Source organism: Vombatus ursinus, unplaced genomic scaffold (genome assembly GCF_900497805.2).
Source record: "Vombatus ursinus unplaced genomic scaffold, bare-nosed wombat genome assembly UNPS02014832.1, whole genome shotgun sequence".
Taxonomy (NCBI): Eukaryota; Metazoa; Chordata; class Mammalia; order Diprotodontia; family Vombatidae; genus Vombatus; species Vombatus ursinus.
The window spans coordinates 74,214,204-74,227,347 of record NW_020954610.1 but is presented as its reverse complement, the minus strand read 5'-3'; the positions used below and the strand labels follow the sequence as shown (position 1 = coordinate 74,227,347).

At 39.6% G+C, this 13,144-nt stretch overlaps 1 protein-coding gene across 3 annotated transcripts in view; it reads right to left on the bottom strand.

Annotated features, from left to right (window-relative positions):
• The window catches only part of LOC114025654 (protein prune homolog 2-like), a 226,028-nt gene that overhangs the window by 63,640 nt on the left and 149,244 nt on the right, over positions 1-13,144 (bottom strand). The window lies entirely within an intron of this gene.

Below are 13,144 nucleotides of genomic sequence, written 5' to 3'. Positions count from 1 at the left end.
GAAAGGGTGGGAATGAGTATTTATATGGTGCTAACTATGGGCCAGGCACTGTGCTAAGCAATTTTTGCAAATATTAATCTGATTTGATCCTCTCAACAATTCTGTGAGGTAGGTGTTATTATTATTGCCATGTTACAATAAACAGAAGTTAAGTGACCAACCCAGGGTTATACATCTAATAAGTGTCTAAAGCCAAATTTGAAGTCAGGTCTTCCTGACTCCAAGCCCAGCACTCTGTTTGCCTCATCACAGCTGCCTCTAAATAGGGTGTGGTATATTTCCTTCCTTTAAATCCACTTCTACACTGGCACCATGGGGAAAATATTCAAAACAGGAACCCTGAGGGTACTATATGATTCTAATTTAGAATCTGTTACCTGATATAGCATCACAGCCTCCTACAATGTCAGAGCTCGGGAAGAATAAGGGACCATTTAAATCCAACCTTGTTATCTTAGAGATGAAGGAACTGCAACCCAAGAAAGACAAGTGACTTCTCAAATTCACTAAGTGATTTAGTGACAATTGGAAGAAAAATTTTTCAAACTAAGAAAAAAAAATTTTGAGATTTTTTTTTACTTCATTGACCCAGTTTTCTTTGCCAATGTTCAAAGTATAATTAGTCAGTGAAGAGTTTTAATTGTATAAATGCACAACTGGTTTAAGTCCCAGTATAAGGCTGTGGAAATGGCACTGTGTAATGGAAGAGGGAGGGGAAGAATGCTGGACCTGGGGTCACTGAACCTGAGTCTGAATCCCAGCTCAACCACTTGTGGTGTGACCATCCCCTCTCTACAGATGTTTCCTCCTCTGTAAAATGGGAGGCTTTGACTAGTGATGGGGAGCCTGTGGTCTTGAGGCCAAGTCCTTAGGTGAGGCTTTTTGATTGAGTTCAAGTTTTACAAAACAAATCCTTTTATTAAGGGGATTTGTTCTGAGAAGTTTGGATTCAGTCAAAGGGTCTCACTTGAGGACCTAGAGGGCCACATGTGGCCTCGAGGCCTCAGGTTCCCCACCACCGGATGATCTCCAAAGTCCCTCCCAGCTCTAAATATAAGATCTACCAGAAAGGACTATAATTCTTAATTAGTGCTGCTGTCCTTCATCCAGGTGTCATTATTGTACCAGGATTCTATGGAAGGAAAGATGTTTTTCAACTGGACTCGCAATTAAGTCTATTTCTCTTCTTGTCTTCTTAAACAAGATGTATATGGATACATGTGTGCATGCGTATGTCTGTATAGACACATATACATGCACATATGTAATCTTGTCTATACATAGATGTGTGTCTGTAGACAAGATTTAACTATGTACACACATATCTATATATATACACACACATACACATACCTTATCTACACACATATGTGTACATGTGCATACATGTATATGTACGTTGTTTTGGCAAACACACATATACATGTATCTTCTTCACATATGCATATATCTTGTCTATAAACACATCTATGTATATACACATCTACATATACATATATATCTTGCCTATACACATTTATATTTATGTACACATATATTTACATGCATATATATTTATACAATACATATATCTTGCCTATATACACATCTGTGTATATATGTTTATATGTATATACACATACACATTATCTATACACACAGATGTCCTTGTTGTTCAGTCGTTTTAGTCACGTCTGACTCTTCGTGACCCCATTTAGGGTTTTCTTGGCAAAGATACTGGAATGGTTTGCCATTACCTTCTCCATCTCATTTTACAGATGAGGAACTGAGGGTAAAGTAAACAGGGTAAAGTGACTTGCCCAGGGTCACACAGCTAGTGAGTGTCTGAGGCCAGATTTGAACTTACAAAGATGAGTCCTCCTGACTCCTGGCCCAGTGCTCTACCCACTGTGCCACCTACCAGCACTCGATACAAAATATATACAAATATAAATTATATACATATATGTGTATATATACACACATATACATGTATATTTGTATATATGTATACAAAGTACACATGTATGTATGTTTTATACTTATTTAAAACATACATGTTTATGTACACACATACATATATGTGTATATTGCGTACATGTGTATATATTTATAATGTGTATATATTTGTATATATTTTGTATTTACTTATCTCTATACACATTGCTTCCTCCCAATAGAATATAATTTCCTTACATACATATATGTATGTTTATGCATATAGGCACATATATATTTATATAAATTACATCAGACCATCAAGTAAAACACAGCCATTAAAATTATTTTAAAACATCAAACGCAAAACTCTCTCTGATGATAGTACTTAGCCAGATGTGTTTAGAAGAAAAGTGTAAATAAACCCTTGCATTATTCAAAATGAATCCATTTTTTAAGAGAGACTTTTGCCAGATACAAATCGGAAATAAAGTTAAAAATGAAAGTATTTGGTTTCTAAAAATTAGTCAGTGTCATCACACTTTAAGAAAAGTCACCCAGCTGGCCCTTTGGGGCCTGCAGAACAGTGGGGAATGAGAAAAGGTGGAGACAGTGACTGTGAGAGACACAAAAGGAGCCAGTGACAGAGACAGCAGGAGACACAGCACGTAAAAGGACACATGTGGAGAGAGAAACGATCCAGGGGTGTTTGTGACTTTCTGCTGATTTTTGTAGGAAACATCCCCATAGGTGGAGGAATTGAAATTCAAAAGGTCTTTATCTTTTAGATAGCATATGAAAAGGATGCCTCAGAATCCCAGGGTTAGCTTACAAGCCCATGGAAGTAAAACTCTCTGAAGCCCACAGGCCACACAGACCACAGAGGCATGCAGTCTCTGATGTTATTACAGCTAAGGAATTCTCCTAATATATTTGTGCAGCATTATTTTTGAATTTAGAAATGTTTTAGAGTTTCAAAAATCACAAATATACTTTTCTGCCATATTTGTCTTAAGACCCTGAAAGTTGGCAAAATTAAACTTAAAACATTAACAGCATCTCAAGGGAATTTTGCTGTGATGAAAAGCTCCTTGTGTTTCTCATGAAAAACAGCCCCGCTAGCTGGAGTGCTTTCTAGGCCTACACTCTTCCTTGATTTATATTTCCTGGGTTGAAGCAGTCCAAGAAATTAAAATAAACAAATTGTTCTCTGGTGTATTTTAATAAGACAACTTCTCAGTTCACTTCTATACACAACTATATAAAAATAGCTTATTGGTGTGATTTTTCAGGGGTGGTGGGAGGTGTGGACCTCTGCTTTCATCTCTCTTTTTACCACAATGTGCAAATTCCTCCTTCTCCCCGTCTTCCCACCAGTTCAGATCAGCCACGCCATTCATCTTAGAAGGGTGACTGACATATCTAGAGGTTGGGTTGTTTAATGCCTCACACAGCAAATTATTCATATATATATTTTGTATTTTTTGATCTGTTTATGCATTGCTCCTTCCCAGTAGAATTAAGTTCCTTGAGCCTTCTCTTCCCTTCTTTTCCCTTCCCTTCTTTTCTCTTCCCTTCCCTTTTTTGTCTATATCTTCCCAGAGTCTGACACAGTACCTGGCACATGGTAGGTACATAAATATTTGATGAATAAAGGAATGAAGTGACAATCATGTTCACACAGCTACTATATGTCAGAGGCTAGACTTGAGCCCTGGTCTTTCTGACTGCAACTAGGCCATCTATGCACCCTCCCATGCTGCTCATCACGTCTTGGTTTCTATTCTCCACATGGGTCAATTATAGGATGAATAAATAGGAAAATGGATTATGTGTTCTTTTGGCTTCTACAGTACAGGGAGTGGCAGACAGGATCTGCCAATGCCAATTTTATGTTTTAAATGGCACAGGCAACCATCTGTGCCACAGGATTTGTGGACTGCCATCAAACTTTCCTGTGAGAGGTGAGAACCAACATCCCTGAGTTGCTATAATTTGGAAGAGGTGAGTGTTAGGAGGTATATGTTTTGATTATAGTGGAGTGTGTGTGTGTGTGTGTGTGTGTGTGTGTGTGTGTGTGTGTGTTGGGGGAGGGGGATACTGTCAGACCAAGGATGCACATGACCATAGAAAATTAGGAAGCACAACCTTCATAGAGACCACTACCTTATCACTAGGGCCAACTTTGCATATACCTCATATCAATAAGCTACACTGGTGGGGAGGTGGAGGGGGGAGTATGCACACTGAGTACCCTCCACAGATGAAAGTAGATGTCCAGACCCCACCTCCCAAATCACAAAAGCCTAATAAACTGTAGAATCAATAAGCTAGATTATGTAGTTATACATAAAGAATCAGACAGTTCTGACTGTTTTCAGTTGAGATCCTATAGGCAGGTGCACCCTGGTAAATGTTTAACAACTAAATCTCTAACATTTCTTCCATCACTTTAAAAAACCTAGACAATCAATAAAACATTAAGTCAAGCCCTGACTTGTGGAATCTGGTGATTTCCAAGTTGTAAATACACTGAAAATTTAACAGTTGGTTCTCAGACCTAGTTAGAGCTGGCTCCAGAACATACCTGCTTAGAGGTAAGTACAATGCTATGTCATATTGCTATGGTAATATGCGAAAGTCAGGAAGATACAATCATAATTACAGAAGTAATACTGTCCAAAAAAGGGGTCACGAAGCATGCTTTGAAATATTTGAGGGGCAGCTAGGTGGCACAGTGGATAGAGCACTGGCCCTGGATTCAGGAGGACCTGAGTTCAAATCTGGCCTCAGACACATTACACTTACTAGCTATGTGACCCTGGGCAAGTTACTTAACCCCATTGCCCAGCCAAAAAAAAAAAAAGAAAGAAATATTTGAGAGAAAGCAGTTTTAAATCAATACATGGGGAAAGAGGGAACCTTGAGTGGGGGGCCAGAAGAGCAAACAGGTATCAGACCCTAGAGACAAAAAAGAACCAAAGCAATTTAAATATCTGTGGATGATTTTGTTGGACTTAGATTCAATTCAACTAGCATTTTTTGAGTGCCTACTATGTGTCAGGCATTGTGCAAGGCATTGGGGAACTGTCCCTGTGTTCAAGGAGCTTATATTCTAGTGGGAATTCAAGATGTACAGAGAATAAATACAAAATAATTTGTGAGGTAGAAGAGTCAAGTTCACAAGCATTTACTAAGTACCTACTATGTGCCAGATGGTGGGTTAAGTGCTGGAGCACTAACCAGGGAGATCAGAAAGGTCTTTTGTGTCTGTGTCGTGTGTGTACAAAGCAATACATACACAAAGACACTCATCACTTTACGTATGTCTTATTTTATGCAGTCATAGCTTGAGAGTTGGAAGGAACCTCTGAGGTCAGAAGTCATGTAGCATAACCCCCTCATTTTACAGATGAGAAAATTCATCTGTAAAAGACAGTTTAAATGACTTGCCCAAGGTCACACTGGTAGTATCAGAGACAGGACCTGAACCCATTCTATCTAAAACAAGATCTGAACTCCCTCTGATCTTCCAGACTCCAGGTCCAGACCTCCAACCCTGGCCTATACCTTCTAGCTGCCTGCCCAATACTTCTGGACCAGGTAAACTGCACCTGAAATTCAGATGCAACCTCTGCATCTCTTACTTGCTTCTTTCTCCCCATTCATTTCACTCTGGAGCTCATGGATTGGACAACAATAGGTCCCTGCCCAAGCACTACTTGATGGTTATTTTTGGGGCCCTCCTGGCTCAGAGTGAATATAAATAGTAACTGTTTCTCTTTTGGCCAGCAACCCTGAGGGTTTTTTCCTTCCAGTTTGATTTTTTTTTTTTTTGATCAAAGGAGTCACCCCTTGACTCACTCCTTAAAGAGGCCTATTCACTGAATGGGCATTGCTAAGTAGCACAGTGGATAGAGTGCCGGACCTAGAGACAAGAAGATCTAATTCAAATCCAGCCTCAGACACTTACTAGCTATGTGACCCTGCACAAGTCACTTAACCCTCTTGCTTTCCTCATCTATAAAATAAGCTGGAGAAGGAAATGACAAACCACTCCAGTATCTTTAGTCAGACATGACTGAACAACAAAAACTACCCTGACATAAGACCCAGCATTCTATCTACTGTACCATCTAGCTGTCTCTGTATATAGTAGGTGCTTAATAAATGTTTGTTAAATTTATAGAAACTCTGTCTTGGAGTTTCTATAACCTCTTGGACATCCCACCCAAAAATCCCACCCAGGAAGCTTTGAATAAATAAATTCCCTTTCTCTTATCATTCCCAAATTCATTCCTGCCATAAACTTTTATAAATCTGTGGGGCCAGCCCAAACTTGGGAAAAGATCATGTCCCTGGTCAAGCTGGCTGCAGGCTAGGTCAAGCTCAACACTCAAACAATCTCCAGGATGGTCATGCAAACTAAAATTCTAAGATTTTAGGAAATATGGTATGTGGGTAATCAGTAAAGTAGCATTGTTAGTCATGGCATTAGCATGTGCTGTAGTGGAGACATTACTAAAACTGATGTCAGGAAACCAGGGCTTGAAGCCTAGCTTTGTTATTTATTTTTTCATACATTCTTGGGCAAATCTCTTAACCTCTCTGAGCCTTAGTTTTCTCATGTGTAAACTAAAGAGGTTGGTCTAGAAAGATGAATTCTAAAGTCCCTTCCAGTTCCAAGTCTAAGCCTGCTTTAAACTCCCCATCATTACAACACTTACTTGGATTCTTATGTTTCATTTCATTGATCTAGATAGAGAGTATGTGTCAGGGCATGTGAGACAAGAAAGAGAAAGGGAGAGAGAGAGAGAGAGAATATCATTCTTATTTACATCTTCCTCACTAAGTAGCATAATCACATTTTATGAAGTTAATTTGTAAGACTTGATTAATTTTACAGTCTCCTGAGGGAGACTCTCAATAGCCCACAACGATATTGCTAACCTTAGTATTATATCTGACTCATTTCACTATAGTTCCTTTATTGGCATGTGTTAATTTTGTAGAATTAGCTGGTGATGCCAGAAGATGAATCTGTGCCCTTAATGTCCAAATCATCTATATTTCATGGATTAGTAGTGCTGTGAGGAAGCTCAAAGGATTAGCTGATTTAGGACTCAAAATGTTCTGTTATTGGATTGCTGTTGTTAATGGTGACATTTATGATGTCAGCTGGACCTAGTGCCTCAGCCCAGTTCTGTACTGGGGTAAATCATCATTCAACAATCATTTAGAACTCCTGTGTATGTAACACTTTGCTAGGGACCAAAATACATGGCAAAAATGATACTCTTTCTTCCCTCAAGGAACTTATATCTAACTGCAGGGAAACAATATGCAAAGGGATAAGCAAATACAAAATACATGCAAAGTCATTTTGAAGAAGGAAGGAATTAGTGACCAGATTTATGTAGGAGATAGCCCTTGAACTGGGGCTTGAGGAAAGCCAGGGATTTTAAGAGGTGGATTCTAAGGAAGAAGAACATTCTAGGGTTGGGAGGAGAGTCCTTTCAAGGTGAGAGGTATAATGCCATGAAACCCAGGCCAGTTTGATGGGAAAACACAGAATACAAGAGGTGGAGTAATTAATGTGAAATTAGTCTAGGCAGATAGGCTAGAACCAAATTATGTAAAGAAAGAGATATAAAGCTCTGCCTCATGTCCATCCACTGAGTGTCACCTGACAAGTGAATACTAGGCAAAATCTATGTAGACTAAGCCCAGTGTTAATTCTCAAGGAAAACTTGCATTGTCGGGCTAAGACTATCACATGGACTTTAAAAGGCATTTCCTCACCCCCACTGCAGGCCCTTAGTTGAGAAGCAGCCCACTAAGGAGGGAGTGGCTCAGGTGTTCAAAGTCCACTTCCCTTCTATGGTTGTTCAGACTTTTTCTGACCCCATTTTGGGGTTTTCTTGGCAAAGATACCAGAGTGATTTGCCATTTCCTTCTCTAGCTCATTTTATAGATGAGGAAACAGGAGGCAAACAAGGTTAAGTGACTTGCCTAGGGTCACACAGCTAGTAGGTGTTCCTTCTATCTCCTCCTTCTTTTACCTGTCTCCCTACTATAGTGCATGCTCAGCTATTCCCTCATGATCTCACTGGGGAAGCTTCTCCGCTAAATAATGATTGTCTCTCTTCTATTTTCTTTTTGAACAGGATATTTCTAGACCTTGCAATTTTTCATCATCAGTTCCTGCACAGTTCTGAGAACTGGAGGAGATAAAAAGCAGATACTGAATCATATTTTTGTTTCAGTGGTTACCTGGTTCCTGGGGCAATGGCTGATTTAGGTGAGTGGTTTCCTTTTAGTCTTTAACTGGAAGAGGTAACGCAGAAGACTACTGTTCTAGTCACTGTTAAAAAATCAGTCAAGGGAAGAAAAGACCCTGAGAGGTCATACAGTCAATCTCCCTTTCTCTTATAGATTAATACAATGATGGAGGGAAAGGGACCTAAGATAACATCTAGTACAACCTTCTAATTTTATAGATGAGGAAGGCAGCATGGTGTAAGTGGAGTATGGTCTAGAGGGAGGAAGGAAGAAAGAAGGGAGGAAGGGAGGAAAGAAACAAAGAAAGAGTTCAGAGGACCTGAGTTTCAATCCTAGCTCTGTTACTTATCCCCCAAGTACACACTGGTCAGTTCTACCACCTACATAGATATATGCTTTGGGATGAACATATAGACACAACAGCAATTCCACAAGCAAACTACAAAACATTTTGTTTATAGAGGCAAAACACCAGATTTGGAGTCAGATAAACTGAGTTCAAATCCCAGGCCAGCTACTTAGTATCTGCGTGGTTTTGGGGCAGTCACTTTGCCAGAAAGGCTATGGTTTCTCATCTGTGAGTTCATTTCTATTCATTTGTTCATTTCTATTCTATCTTATCTTTCCACTAGACTGTAAGCTCTTCAAAGGAGGAAACATTTCTTATCTGGACTTCTGTATTTCCCCAACCCTTAGGACATTGCTTCACACAGTACATGTTTGGGCTATTGAACAAACAAATGAATGATTTCAAATATGATTTTTCATTGTTGCACCAAAATGTCCCAGAAATCCCAATATGTCAGCAAACAATGAATCAAGTCAGTATTATGATACAAATATGCATGCTAGAACATGTTGAGAGTCACAAAAGATGGAAAACCAGACCCTAAGGATCGTTGCATTAAATTAAACAAGAATGTTTTAAATGTCTACTCTATGTCAAGCACTGAGCTAGGCATTAAAGTCTTTGAACTCAAGGAGCTTACACTCTACTAAAGAAAAACATTTTCACAGATAAGTCATTATAAGATTATTATAAATTGCATTATAAATGCAATTTTGGGGGTGGGATTAAAAACTGGGGGAATCAGTAAAAGGCTCTAGGAGATGGCACCTCAGCTGAGCCTTGAAGGATATCATGCATGGGGCATCAGTTTGTAAACATAGGTTGGAGCCACACTGTGAAGGGTTTTAAATGTCAAACAGAGGAGTATATATTTTATCACAGAAGCAGTGTGAAGCCTATAAAATTTCTTACATAGGGGGGGTCATGGTCAGAATGTTGACACTTTGGCTGCTACATGAAAGACGTTTTGGTAAAGGGGAGAGACAAGGTAAGTAGACCACAATTAAGAGGCTATTGCAGTAGACCAGGAGAGAGGTAATGAGAGCTTGGATTTGGGTAGTTGTAATGTGAGTAGAGAGAATGGGATGGTTGTGAGATTTTGTGGGGGTAGAATGGACAAGTCTTGGCAATTAATAGAAGATGTCTGTGGGGGAGACGAGGGAGGAATGAATGAGAATTAAGAATCAAGAATAACTCCCAAGTTGCAAACCTAGATGATTGTAAGATACCAGTAACAGAAATAGGGGCATTTCTATTACCAAAATGTGTACCATCCAAAGATACATACATACATACATATATATGTATATATGTGTAGTGAGCATGTACATGACAGCATGGGTATTGTATCGCAGGCACCAGTGAAGTGTCGACTAGCCATCTGTCTTGATTTTTGCTCTGGCAAAGGTGATTCTTATACTTCCTAACCGTACAGTCAAGTACCCTACCTGTTCTGATCCGTGTTTTCCAAATATTTGTATTTCTAAGCTTCCAGTTAAAGACAAACTTTATGAAAGAAAATGCCACCCAACTCTTAGAATGAGACTACAGCAGATGAATAAACAAGTTTAATAAATTTAAATTTTATTGACTAGGTTTTAATAAGACTCTAGGAGTAAGAAAGGCACAAGTGACCCAGGTTCTGGTCCCAATTCTGACATAACTGGAAAGTCAAATGATCTCTCTGAGTTTTCTTCATCTCTAAATTGAGAAGATTGGACTAAATGAAGTCTAAGGGCTCTCTCAGCTCTAAAATGATATGATTCTAACTAGAATCTGGTCACCTGGAAAATGCATGTGGAAAACAGAAAACAAAGCATCTTATGACAGTCTGATAGTTAACTCAAGCTCAGAAATGGGAAGTAGTGCTGAGACAAGATGCTAAGGTCCTATGCCCTTTCTCCTGCCAAATGCCTGTCCTCTAACTCCCCCTTCTATTACCATCACTACTCCAATTGTGGGCACAGGAAAACATCCCTTTGTCAAATGGGATTGGGAGAAGCTGACAGTTATAATGAGCAGTTCCCTCTTGAATCATGGCACTAATCATGTCTCATTCATTCTCTCCAGCCCCCTCCCATTTAATGACAAAGTCCTAGAGAGAAAAACCATTTTCAGAAAGGGAGCAAATGAGCTGGACCCAGAGTCCCAGCTCCGAGTGAGAATCCTTTGCTTGTAAAAACTCCAACATGCCCAAAGGAAGGTCCTTTTTATTTTTAAAACTTTGGGGAGAGAGAGAGAGAGAGAGAGAGAGAGAGAGAGAGAGAGAGAGAGCCAGAGACAGACAGAGACAGAGACAGAGAGACAGAAAAACAAGTCAGTTTCCTCTATACTATTCCTGCCCTTTCATTTTCACTTATAACAAGAACTAATGCTACATGCTCAGACTCCAAATCTTGTCATCCCATCCATCTACCTAACAAGACTTGCTGAAAGCATTTGGGCCATTGGCAATTCAGCTCAGGAACTGATCTGATGATTTAGCAGTGCAGATAACTCCTCTCAGAATTTTCTTGTAATTACTCAGAAAACTCAGAACTACTGCGAAGTACAAAGTGAAGCACACTGATGATAAAGTCGATGGAAATGTTAAAGGAAATTCATTGGGATACCCTATAGGATTCCCTGGTCACTTAAAAAAGTCTAATTTGACTTTGACCTGGTGTAGTGGCCAGAGCAGTGTAACTAGAACCAGAGGATTTGGGTTCAAATTCTGACTCTTCTGCTGTTTACTTGTGTGACCTTGGATAAATGCCTTCACTTTTCAAGGCCTTCAATCTTCATCTGGAAAATGAGGAATCTGGACCAGATATTCCCTAATGTTTCTTTCTAGCTCTAAAACTATGACTCTAAGGAGAATTTGATTTATACTTCAAAAAAAAAAGATTAGCACCCATGTGATAATGGGTATCATATAGAACATAGCAAGTATCTCTGTGCTTTGAAGATGTCAATTGTTTTAAACCTCATGTTATGATCTGTGTTAACTCCTAGTGCACATTTCCAATCTTGTTTCCATTTTGTTAAATAAGCAGTTTAAAAGTCTGAAGTTTATTGTATTTCTTGGGGGAGGAGCAATCAGGGTTGTATTCACTGTATTTCTTAAAACAACTAACTTGACAATGAAGGCATGGCAACAATGACTGTTTCTCCCCCACCCCCACCCCAAAGGTATATTACATATTAAAATAAAAGTATTTTTGATTCAAAAATTATTTCACAAACACATCTTTTGCTCACCCAATATTTGTTCTTAGTAACCAATATTTTATATGCTGCATATGTTCTGAAATTCATTCTTGAGTTTGAAAAGATTCTTATAAAATCAAGGGGTTGAAATCGGTCCTTTAAGGACCACCTAAGTCCAAACTTCTGCCTCCAGGCAACATCATAATTAAATCATTTCAGATAAATTGGAATGTATCTTCTTTCCAATATTACTTATCCAAGGAGAATATTTCATAACCTACACATTTCTCTCCTTCCAAATTTTAGCCCAGGTGACAATCTCCCTCACTGCTTCCACTAGTTAGTTAACGAAAGTGTGGTGCGATAGGTGAACAATACTAATAAGTTTCTGAAATCTAAAATCTGAGGGAAATGATGCTAATATGCAGACACCCACACTGGTAATCCTGCTCTCTCCCTTCACATTAGAATCTCTAGGTAATCCTTACAAGCCTCATTAGAATAAAACAAAATAAAGAGTGTGTTACCAAGGAGGAGGGAAGTCATGTGCCCCGAATGCTATCAGGAACAGAACAACAACCAACAGGGGGAAAAAACCTAAACCATTCCCCAGGGCTGTGCCTTGTTCTGCTGTGTATGTCAATTCACTGCTGGGTTCCCGGTTTAGCAATGGTTTTAAACAATTAACAGAACTGACTCTGCATCTGTTTTTTCCTTCTCCACTTTAGAGATGCAAATGGTAAGGAAGACAAACCGAGGGCTGATTAGCCCAGCTGGGCAGTAATGGTTTGTTCCCTAATTACCAGGAGTGAGTCTACTCCCCGAGAAAAGAACACTGAATAAAGAGCGGCCGGCCACAGCATCCACACGCAGCTGCCCCATCGTCAGGGATAAGCAGAGGATGCTTTACACCATGTTGGACCGGTGCCTTCTCTCTTGCCCCCCCCCCCCAACCAAGTAACAATAGTAATAGATTGATCTAAAAGAATACTTTTCATTTCAAACTGTCCCTGCCTTTCCTCTATACCACACTCCCCTTTCAGATTCAACCTCTCCCCCTACCAAATCACTTACCTTGGAAGGATGAGTGGAGGCTTTCTAATAGGAGAATGAAGAGGATGTCCTATGAGTGCATTTTAGCATCCTTCTTCTGGAGCAGTTAACTAGGAATATAGACACATCCTCCTCCACCATTTTCTGATCACATGATCAGTGGTACAGCTAAATAAGGAAGATCACCTGCCTCCAGAGAAACCTCCGGCTTGTACCATCCGCCACGGCAGCCCCAGCAAGAGAAACGACACGAGGCTGACCAGCTTCATTGGGGAACAGCAATTCTTTCAGCTGTGGTGGTGCTGGCTCAGAGGATGCCCCCTCCACTTTCAGGCAGGGAGTCGGGGACTGATT